Below are 11,710 nucleotides of genomic sequence, written 5' to 3' on the forward strand. Positions count from 1 at the left end.
CAGGTCTGGCACACAGGAGGTGACAATTAAATGTTAATCCCCCTCTTCCCTATTTTTGGCTACGCTGAATCTTCTTGCTGCGTGCGGGCTGTTCTCTAGCTGTGACGTGCAGGCTTCTCGTTGCAGGGGCTTCTCCTGTTGCAGAGCACAGGCTCCAGGGCACACAGGCTCAGTTGCTGTGGTGTGTGGTCTTCGTTGCTCCATGTGGAATCTTCCCCAGACCAGGGATTGAACCCAGGTACCCTATGCATGGGTTCCTATCCACTGCACCACCAGGGAAGTCATATGATTCTTAATAACCCTAGAATTCCAGGAAATTTGAAAGCCCCACTTCTATTTCCTTGAGGCTTAAAGAGAAGTCAGTTCTATGTCAGTGGTGTGGGGCTGTGATTCTCAACGTGTGGCAGCATCAGTATTGCCTGGGAAGTTGTTACCTGTGGGCATTCTCAGGCCCCACCCACCCTGTTTGAGTCATCGAATTGAGGGTGTGGTGGGGCACAGCAGTTACGCTTTTAGTAACTCTGCAAGTGCTTCTGATACTCTGTCCAGTTTCAGAACCACTGGGATAGGGTAAGAAAGAGTGCAAGCTCTGGAGCCAGGATGCTTGGAATCGATTCCTCTCCGCCTTCCATTAGTATGTGCCTTTGGTCACATTAAGTGACTTCTCTGGACTTTCTTGGGCTTCTCCAGTGGCTCAGCTGGTAAAGAACCTGCCTGCCAACATAGGAGATACAAGAGATGTGGGTTCTATGCCTGGATCAGGAAGATCCCCTAGATTAGGAAATGGCAACCCACTGCAGTATTGGAGCCTGGAAAATTCAACAGACAGAGGAGACTGGGGACTGCACTCCATGCGGTTGCAAAGGATCGGACACAGCTGAGCGATGGAGCACAGCACACTGGGCTTTCTCTTAGCCATTGACTGGGAATTCGATCACATCTACCCCTGAGAAAGGCTGTTGAGAAGATTAATGAGGCAGTTCTCATGAAACCTTGAGACAGTCTTGTAGTTTAGTGCCCTGTTCTCAGCTTGGCCTCACACTGAGATCACCTGGGCACTTACAAAAAAGAAAAAAACAGAAAAACCAAAACCACCCTTGGGTGTATATTTATTTCAAACTAAAAGGTTAAAAATATAATCCACTGGTTCTTGGGTCTCACCCCTGGAGATTGTGATCTGAGTCTTGGGTGTTCAGTTCATAGGTCTAGGTTTTGGGAAGCCCCCCTGCTGATTATAATGCACAGAAAAGCCCAGAACTAGAAGCTCAGTGTCTTGGGGACAAGAATCTGGGACTAAACTAGCTGGCTACTAACTCTGGTCATCCCATTTACAAACTGTATGATCTGAGACAAGTTCTCAACCTCCCTGTGAGCTCGAGCTGGGGCACAGCCATCAGTGGCTTATCAGCGATGCCCATCGTCATGATCTACAAGCAGCTGACTAACAGATTCTTCAGTGTGGGCAGAGACTTCAGCCTTCCTTGTTCAGAAATCAAAGTCTCCACTTGCTGAAAGTGGGGAAAGATGATTCTGATGCGTTGTCTGCTCTCATTGTCCAGGTGCCATCCTCACTGGGGCTGAGTTTCAGGGTCAGGGCTTTGTGGGTTTCCGCTCCCCACCGGGAGATCCCCACTCTGCCACGTTGCTAGAAGTGAACTGTGTTTCCCCCATGACAGGGTTAGCTACCAGGACTTTATGTCTGCAGCGTGAAGCTCTAGGGAGAACACATATATGACGTCACGACACAGGGTTCACAAAGAGGAAAGATTTCTTAGACCCTGAAGGAGGACAGCTTTAAAAAGAAATTAACTGAATGTGAATGAACACATATTTCATCATGGAATCTAACAGTTAACTTTTATCTTGCTTTCTTTTTAAACTCTTTATTGAATTTGTTACAATTTTCCGTTTTTTTTCTGTTTTGGTTTTTTGGTTTCAGGTATGTGGGATCTTAGTTCCTTGACCAGGGATTGAACCCACACCCCCTGCATTGCAAGGCAAAGTTTTAACTGCTGGACTACTATGAAAGTCTCTGTTTTTCTTTCTTCACTCTGGCTGATGGGTGATATACTTATAAAAACAGTATTTAGTAAAAATAACACTTTTTACCTGCCTCTTGAGAAATTTATATGAAGGTCAGGAAGCAACAGTTAGAATTGGACTAGAACAGACTGGTTCCAAATAGGAAAAGGAGGACATCAAGGCTGTATATTGTCACCCTGCTTATTTAACTTCTATGCAGAGTACATCATGAGAAACGCTGGGCTGGAGGAAGCACAAGCTGGAATCAAGATTGCCGGGAGAAATATCAATAACCTCACATATGCAGATGACACCACCGTTATGGCAGAAAGTGAAGAGGAACTAAAAAGCCTCTTATGAAAGTGAAAGAGGAGAGTGAAAAATTTGGCTTAAAGCTCAACATTCAGAAAACTAAAATCATGGCATTCAGTCCCATCGCTTCATGGCAAATAGATGGGGAAACAGTGACTGACTCTATTTTTCTGGGCTCCAAAATCACTGCAGATGGTGACTGCAGCCATAAAATTAAAAGACGCTTACTCCTTAGAAGGGAAGTTATGACCAACCTAGACAGCATATTCAAAAGCAGAGACATTACTTTGCCAACAAAGGTCCACCTAGTCAAGGCTATGGTTTTTCCAGTGGTCATGTATGGATATGAGTTGGACTATAAAGAAAGCTGAGCACTGAAGAATTGATGCTTTTGAACTGTGGTGTTGGAGAAGACTCTTGAGAGTCCCTTGGACTGCAAGGAGATCCACATCCTAAAGGAGATCAGTCCTGAGTGTTCACTGGAAGGACTGATATTGAAACTGAAACTCCCAGTACTTTGGCCACTGATAAGAAGAACTGACTCATTTCAAAAGACCCTGATGCTGGGAAAGATTGAAGGTGGGAGGAGAAGGGGACGACAGAGGATGAGACGGTTGGATGGCATTACCAACTCAATGGACATGAGTTTGGGTAAACTCCAGGAGTTGGTGATGGACAGGGAGGCCTGGCATGCTGCAGTCCATGGGGTCGCAGAGTTGGACACTTTTTAAAGTTTCTTTTTGGTTTGATGTGGACCATTTTAAAAGTCTTTATTGAATGTGCTACAATATTACTTCCCTTATATGCTTTGGTTCCTTGGTTATGAGGCATGTGGAATCTTAGTTCCCTGACCAAGGATTGAACCTGCGCCCCCTGCATTGAAAGGCAAAGTCTCAACCAGTGGACCACCAAGGAAATCCCAGTAAGTATTCTTTATTGAGGTAGAATTAACAAATAAAAATTATATATATGTAAGGTATACCATATGATGTTTTGGTGTATGTGTACATCATGAAATGATTACCAAAATCAAGCTGATTAACATAGCTACCACTCACATGGCTACCATTTGTGTGTTTTTGTGTTTCTGTGTGTGTGTGTGTGTGTGTGGTGAGAACACTTGATATCTACTGACTTAGCAAAATTCAAGTACACATTCACAGCCAGAATAAAAACAACATTTCTGAGCTTCCCTTGTGGCTAATTGAGACCATGTCATTCAGTTCTATCTAGCACAGGGGATTTAAAGAGAAATGGAAGGCACAGCTTTTCTCAACCTTCTTCTCTAGAATTTAAACATGAAGGTTAGAGAACCAGCAGTCACCTTGGACCATGCTGTGACTTTGGGGAAAGAACCCACATACAGTAATATGGCCCCTGACGTGGCAAAGACAGCCAGCCTGACCGCTTGCTGCTGGGCATCTTGAAGAGGAGAGAAATCAAATTCTTACTTGTTCAAGCCACTGTTATTTGAAATTTTGTTATAGCCACACCTAATCTTAAATGATAAAATAGTCAAGTGATTTGTTCAGCTTAACATGGAAAAGAAAAAAATGAGTTTTTACAAGGTCTGAAGATGTCCTAAGCTTTAGACACTCCTCAGTCTTTTTAATTAACTTGCCTGTGCCCAGCCTTAGTTGCATGTGGGATATACTTCCTGGACCAGGGATTGAACCCAGGCCGCTGCATCGGGAGCTCAGAGTCTTAGCTACTGGACCACCAGGGAGGTCCCTCCTCTCTCCTTTTGACCTTTCCTGAATTCTTCCAGTTGGTGGTAGCTTGTTATTCCCATGTTCCTTACCAGGGTCTCCTGTTTGTAAGATAACTCAGTGGATCTCCTAACAGATTTACCCTCAACTCAGTGGGGGAGCCCCCAAGGTAGGATGAAGCCACGCCCCTTAGCATGGCCTCTGACACCATCTCTGTCTCAGCCCAGCTCACTCTTCCAGCCAACCAGCTTCACACCTCAGCTTGGGCCTTCTCTTCATCTCTTCCTCCACTTGCTCAAATGCTAATGTCTTCTCTCCTGAAAGCCTCCCGAGGCTCTCACCTGCGCCCCCCTGCCCCGCCGCCATTAATCATTCGTCTGCTGCCTCCATGCCCTTTGCTGTGCCTCTAACAGATTCTGAATCTTGTTTGACCTACAGGTTTCCAGTTTCCAGTGCACGATTTTGCACCCTGAACAGATACTTGAATTCAGGAACCAAAGCTGTATCTGTACTTTGTCTTGCTGAATCCACTATTTTAAATCCAGAAGCTGCTCAAGAAAATATACACTGAGATGAAGGAAACTGTTAGTCGCTCTGTCATGCCCGACTCTTTGCGATCCCAAGGCTCCTCTGTCCATGAGACTCTCCAGGCAAGAATACTGGAGCGGGTAGCCACTCCCTTCTCCAGGGGATCTTCCTGACGCAGGGACCAAACCTGGGTCTCCTGAGTTGCAGGCAGATTCTTTATTGTCTGACCCACTAGGGAAGCCCTGAGATGAAGAAAGGGGATTTGTTCACTTTTCATGTTACTAAAAATGCTTTAGTTTGCAAGTGCTTTTCATGTCCTCTCCAACTCTATTAGGATTCTCCAGAAAAACAGAATAGGATATTTGTTGTTGTTTAGTTGCAAAGTTGTGTCTGACTCTGCAACCCCATGGACCGTAGCCCGCCAGGCTCCTTTGTCCATGGGATTTCCCAGGCAAGAATACTGGAGTGTGTTGCCCTCTCCATCTCCAGAGGATCTTCCTGACCCAGGAATCGAACCTGAGTCTCCTGCTAGGCAAATGGATTCTTTACCACTGAGCCACCTGGGAAGCCTAGAACATAAATACTATGATGTAAAATTAAATACTAAATACTGACATAAAGTCAGTACATCTTATGTTACATGATATAGAAATAAGAAAACATATTTGCTTAATATATGTAAATACAACATATTCATAACAAATGAGGAAATATTCACAACAGAGTCCTTGTTTCTGTAACTAGTCAGATGGTGGCAGTTGGTGTTTATAACCACCTTCTATTACTCATTCTGTATTGAGTCCCTTGTTTATGTCACAGAAGCACGATGTCAGGGGATCAAAGTTGGCAGGCAAGTTACAGTCTTCACAGCACTGGAAGCTGGGGTAAGACTCGGGGCTGGAGGTTACAGCCTCGGTGACCTTATCTTGATCTCTACAGGTAATGGTCGTAGCGATGGGTGTCTTTGCAGCACTTAAGAAAAGACATACACAGAACATAGGATTAGAATTTTTCTTCTTGGTCCACCTGTTACAATTGTCGGGGGGATCTGGAAAGTTTGGGCCTGGAACAAATCAAACCCATGACACCAGCCCGAGATGAAAGCAACTCTGCCCTCCTCCCAAGTTCCTGTCCAACCCCTTCCTCTCCTAAGAGTGCCAGAAATGTAAGATCAGGTTCCAGCAAATGAGGGAGTGAGTTGCAAGTGCGGGTCACCCAGGTGATCACTGCAAGTCAGCCAAGTGCAGAGCACAACCCAGGAGGGTGCCAAGTCAGCCACCCCTGGGTGCTGGGAGTTACCTTCCTGCTCACAGACTGAACTTCCCTACAATGGGAATGCGACTGCTGCTCTTTTTTTGTATTATTCTCCCCACTTTTCACATAAAGAATCTGAGACCTGGAGAAGCACAGTGACTTGATCAAACACATACAAGTAGAGGAGGAGCTGGAAATAAAAACCAGGGCATTCAAAGCTTGATGCAGGACTCTGTTCAACAAACATGCTGTCTCCTTGGAACGTTAATGCGTGGGAACACCACTGCTTCTGGCGACCAGTCTTGCCCATATTTGAAGGCTCCTTTCCCCCAAACTTAACCCTCCCTTTTCAGATCTACACTCCCTGGTGAGGCAAAGCCCAGGATCTTCACACAACTCAGCTTCCCCAGGATCCTACAGGCCCATCCCACTGTGCCCAGAGCCAAGGACCTGCTGAGAGCTCCCCCACTCAGGCGGGGGGAACATCAGCTCAGCCCATTCTCTGAGTGAGCAGAGGCAGACAGTCACACCATCTGCAGCCTGCAGTCCTGTGGGATCAACCCGCTGAGGGTGAGGGAAGGCAAGGGAGGGCAAAGCAGCGCAGACCCAGCAGCTGAGAACATTCTCCTTGTGAGCTCACAGCCCCAGACCAAAAGGGGTAGAAAGCCAGATTCTACCCTCCCCGCCTTGGTCCTCTCAAACCCTCCCCAGGTGCAGCCACAGGGCCGGGGATGATCCCGCTCAAGCACGGAGCCTCAGGATCCCATGTGAGGGGGTGTTAGCCCCTCTTACCCACATCACTCACTTTAACGTGTTGGCTACTTTGTAGTAAAGACAGATGACGACACCTATGAGCACGAAAGCTGTAATCAGTAAGGCGCTCCCAATGGCGATCATGATCTCGAGGTCAAACATCTCTCATACACCTGGGCAGAGAATTGCGAGCCGTGAGTGTGAGTGTGAGCTCCCACCCCTCCCCCACCTCCCAATCACTTAGCAACCACAGTATGCTTCCTTCAGAGGGCGGACAGGGAACCCAAACCACAGAGCCTTCCTTATGCATGGAAACATGAATCTTCCCAGAAGCCTAGCATCCCAAAGTGGTCCAGGTCGGGTAAAGGGTTTATTCATGGATGAAAAAGGACTGAAAGAGAAAGTCCAGAGGGAACACAATCAACAGAAACTTGAGAAGAATCTTTTCCTTTCACAGGCAGTAACATGCAGCTGTCTGTCAAAAACAAGCCTGCACTTGAGCAAAGGATTTTATTCCCAAACACTTGGGTCTCATGAAATACGTTTACTGATGAGTCGGGATTGACCCCTTGCGGTCCAGCAAATTTAAAAATACTATTTTATGGGAATGACTCAGGGAAAGACTCTTTGTTTCAAAACATTATGCTGTGTAATAAAATATACAAACCCGTTTTATAAGTGATTATGTCCTAAGGAAAAGGTTTTCAATCCTCCCACTGACAATTGTCATGCCATCTCATGGTTTTAGGAGATTCATGGAGCCTTTTTTTCCTCATTCTATCTCTACAGGAGACAAGAGGCCTTTCTGCCCTTTTCCCCTCTCTATTCTCCCAGGAAATCATTTGCCTGGAATAAGCAATTTGCTTAACCTAACACAATGAAATCTGGGAACAGTGAGTCAGGAAAGAAGCATCAACAACTCTATTGCTAAACATACTTACTAGAGTTAAATCCTCTAGATCTGGATGAAGGCCAACTGGAAAAAAAATTAAAAAAAAAAAACAACCTTGCAGGGAACAGGATATTTTCTCAAACCTGTAATTTGAGAAAGAGGGATCAAATCATCCCTGTTAGAGGACTTAAGATGCAAGGTTGAAGAGCTCACTTAAGAAGCCCAGCCTCTCCCCAGCTCCGGTGCTGTGACCCCTACTGGGCCACAGCCTGTGTGACATCAACTCTGGACACCAGCTCTTCCATGGAGTTCTGAATTCTGTTCTACACGTAGGTATATTTTAGCCCTCATGAAACAGAAAGATCATTTTGAATCACTTAATTCTAAGTCTTTACCTTTTCAGGTCTTATGTCCCTTACAATAATTTTCAGGTTTTGACTGGTAATCAAAAGCAGGTTTAAAATTTCAGTGAAAAAAATAAACAGAAATGTGGGGAGGTGAAAAACACTCTTACATTTAAGAGTTTGATTATAGAAGACTTTATGTTACAATAAAATTTTATTGTTACCACACAATAAAATAATATGGAGGCATTTACTAGGATTCAAGCATATGTTCACTGACACTGGAAGATTTTTTTTTTTTAAGGTTTTCATACTTTATAAGTTAAAAGGGTTACAAATCAAAGCTGAATAGGATACCTGTTCTAAGCCAAGTGTATAAAGGTACTTGTACCCAGCCAGTCTAGTAACACGAAAAGTGGAGTCTCCAGGTGCCGTTTTGTTTTCACTTGATTTTAGGCATGAGGGATCTTAGTTCCTCCAACCAGGCCTCAAACCCATGCCCTCTGCAGTGGAAGTGTGGAGCTTTAGCCAGTGGACCATCAGGCAAGTCCCTCCAGATGCTGTTTTGATCCATTTTCTTTGGTGATATTGGGGCTCCTGAGCCCCCAGCAGTGCTGCTTGAAAGGACTGCAGATTCCCCAGCTAGAGCCATGGGTGGATCTAGGTGGGAGAAGGAATCTCTGGCCCATGGGGGCAAAGATGACTGTCATGGTGGGATCCCCTCTGGGCTGCCAACTGGCACACCCATCAGTGGAGGGGAGGAGTCTCATGACCAGGGAGTGAGCAGAGCATGTCTCCTAGCTACAGTTGTTGGGGGTCTCCTGCACTGTCCACCTTGCCACTGGTGCTGGGCTAGCCTGAGCTTGTCAGCAGGACTTGCATTAAATTCAGGGGGAATCAACCCATGGGTTCTGTACCTTTGGAGTCTTGGGGAGTCTGACCTCCATGGGCACAGAGAACAGGATGGAAACAGGAGAAGGAAAGCAGTCCTGGATTCCAGGCCCTTTCCCTCCATTTACTTGATAGAACGGTTGGCAAAGTAGTTCAGCTCTGAGCCTGTTGTTTCTTCTCAAATGTGAAAAGATAATGAACGCAGTGTGATCTGACGGTGGTGGCGGCTGTTAACGTGTGAGAGGTTTCGGTGCAGACAGACGTATCAGTACTTTGTAAACTGTGATGCCGGTGTGAGTAGCTGACCCCTTTGATGGTGGCTCTGATCCAGCCACAGATGTGTTGTGTTCCTGAGCTTGATCCAGATGGAACGTGTGGAAGTGAAAAGATTGATTTGATGCAACCTTCACCGAGGGTTCTCTGCTGGGCCCCACCACAGAGATTCTGATTCACTGATTTGGGGGTAAAAGCTGGTGAATTTGCCTTTCAACCAGTTCCCAGGTGAGGCTGATGGGATGGCTCTGGGCCGAGCTGTACCAGCTCAGCCCGTCACATAATAAGAACCCTAAGATCTTCTGAAAGGCCCCTGTTCAGGGACTGCGTCTCCCTCTGGTGTGATTCCTTAGAATGGGTTGGGCTGTAGAACCTGCACGATTAACAAGTTCTCCAGCTGATTCTGGAAAAGCCTGAACAAGTGAGTAGCAACTGACTTAACTCATCAGTCAGATGTTACATGGTTCTACTGATCCATTCACAGCACCCAAAGCAGGATGCCAGGAAATCCTGCAAGCAAGGCCAGGAACAAAGTTCTACTCTGGTCTTCTTCCCAAGGCCCAGGGTAATCAGGTCACTTTCCTGCTGAGCTGTGCTAACTTGGTGCTAAAGATCTGCAGTGAAGCAGTGATGGTTTTCCTGAGCCAGACCAAGCCTACTACCTTTTCAAGCCTTTCCTGACATGTGTCATATGCTTGAGTCAATCTAAATTGCTTTCAGTTCAGTTCAGTTCAGTCCCTCAGTTGTGTCCGACTTCTTGTGACCCCATGGAAAGCCACATGCCAAGAAATCTGTCCATCACCAACTCCCGGAGCTTACCCAAACGCATGTCCGTTGAGTTGGTGATGCCATCCAGCCATCTCATCCTGTCATCCTCTTCTTCCACCTTCAATCTTTCCCAGCATCAGGGTCTTTTCATATGAGTCAGCTCTTTGCATCAGGTGGCCAAATTATTGGAGTTTCAGCTTCAGCATCAGTCCTTCCAATGAATATTCAGGACTCATTTCCTTTAGGATGGACTGGTTGGATCTCCTTGCAGTCCAAGGGACTTTCAAAAGTCTTCTCCAACACCACAATTCAAAAGCATTAATTCTTCAGCGCTCAGCTTTCTTTAGAGTCCAACTCTCACATCCATATATGACCACTGGAAAAACCATAGCCTTGTTGGAGAAGACTCTTCAGAATCCCTTAGACTGCAAGGAGATCCAACCAGTCCATTCTGAAGGAGATCAGCCCTGGGATTTCTTTGGAAGGAATGATGCTAAAGCTGAAACTCCAGTACTTTGGCCACCTCATGTGAAGAGTTGACTCATTGGAAAAGACTCTGATGCTGGGAGGGATTGGGGGCAGGAGGAGAAGGAGACGACAGAGGATGAGATGGCTGGATGGCATCACTGACTTGATGGACGTGAGTCTGAGTGAACTCCGGGAGTGGACAGGGAGGCCTGGCGTGCTGCAATTCATGGGGTAGCAAAGAGTCGGACACAACTGAGCAACTGAACTGAACTGAACTGATTAGACAGACCTTTGTTGGCAAAGTAATGTCTCTGCTTCTTAATATGCTGTCTAGGTTGGTCATAACTTTTCTTCCAAGGAGCAAGTGTCTTTTAATTTCATGGCTGCAGTCACCATCTGCAGTGATTTTGAAGCCCCGCCCCCCCCGCAAATAAAGTCAGCCACAAGTCTGCTACTATTCCCAGTTTCCCCATCTATCTGCCATGAAGTGATGGAACCGGATGCCATGATTTTAGTTTTCTGAATGTTGAGCTTTAAGCTAACTTTTTCACTTACGTCCCCCTAAGAAGAGCCTTCAGCATTGTCACTTTAGGTTTCACTTGTCCAGCCACTTGCTGAGGAATGGAGAGAGCAAGGGCAGCTTCATGAAGGCTGCACCGGAGCTGAGCTTTGGACAGTAGCATGACAACTGTGATGAGGGCAGGGAGAGGTGGGGGGTCAGTGTGCAGGAGGACTGGGGCCAACAGCCCGAGGGGGCTTGGGAAGAAGGGACAGGCTGGAACAGCGGGTCACATGGTGGTGGTGGCCAGTGCGCCTGGAGAGCTACGCTGGGGCTGAGTGAGGAAGCGCCTCCAGTGAGCTGCTCGACTCTTCATGACGAGTCACGTGGCAGCAGCACGCAGGCACACTCTCTCTGTCCTGCCCCTAAACGGCTGAAAATTCAGTGATGACAGAGGCACGGAAACCTTCATATGTCACCATAGGAAAGATGGAGATGAAACAATCCTCAAAGGGGAGGCAGTGTGGAAATTAAAATACATAACCTGTCTCCTGACCTCATTTTTGATCACCCACTCATCCCGTGCAGCCACGTCTAACTGCCGTGGCTACCCTGACACGGGTGCATCCGCCAACCCTCACTGCCCAGACTGGACTTAGCAGCTGTGCCACCTACAAGTGGAGAAGAGTTAAGAGAAAAAATTAGACTTTAATAGAGATTTTGTACATACTGTGAGTCTGCTCCTCCCGTTTGAGCAAATTCAGGCAGTATTTCCTTAGGCAATAATGATTTTTAACAAAGCAATTACATACACACATGTATAGAAATTTATAAATATAAGAAAATCAATACCTATGATCCCTGGTTTGGGAAGATCCCCCTGGAGTAGGAAATGGCACCCCACTCCAGTATTCTTGCCTGGAAAATTCCATGAGCTGAGGAGCCTGGTGGGCTACAGTCCATGGGGCCACAAAGAGTCAGACACAACTGAGCGACT

At 46.4% G+C, this 11,710-nt stretch overlaps 1 long non-coding RNA gene across 1 annotated transcript; it reads right to left on the reverse strand.

Moving 5' to 3' along the window:
* Positions 5,285-11,577, reverse strand: LOC102176388. The gene is made up of 5 exons (XR_001297329.2): positions 11,566-11,577; positions 7,684-7,715; positions 7,520-7,554; positions 6,631-6,751; positions 5,285-5,543 (listed from the first exon to the last, which is right to left on the reverse strand). It is a non-coding gene; the product is annotated as an uncharacterized LOC102176388 (long non-coding RNA).

This window comes from Capra hircus, chromosome 26 (assembly GCF_001704415.2).
Source record: "Capra hircus breed San Clemente chromosome 26, ASM170441v1, whole genome shotgun sequence".
NCBI lineage: Eukaryota > Metazoa > Chordata > Mammalia > Artiodactyla > Bovidae > Capra > Capra hircus.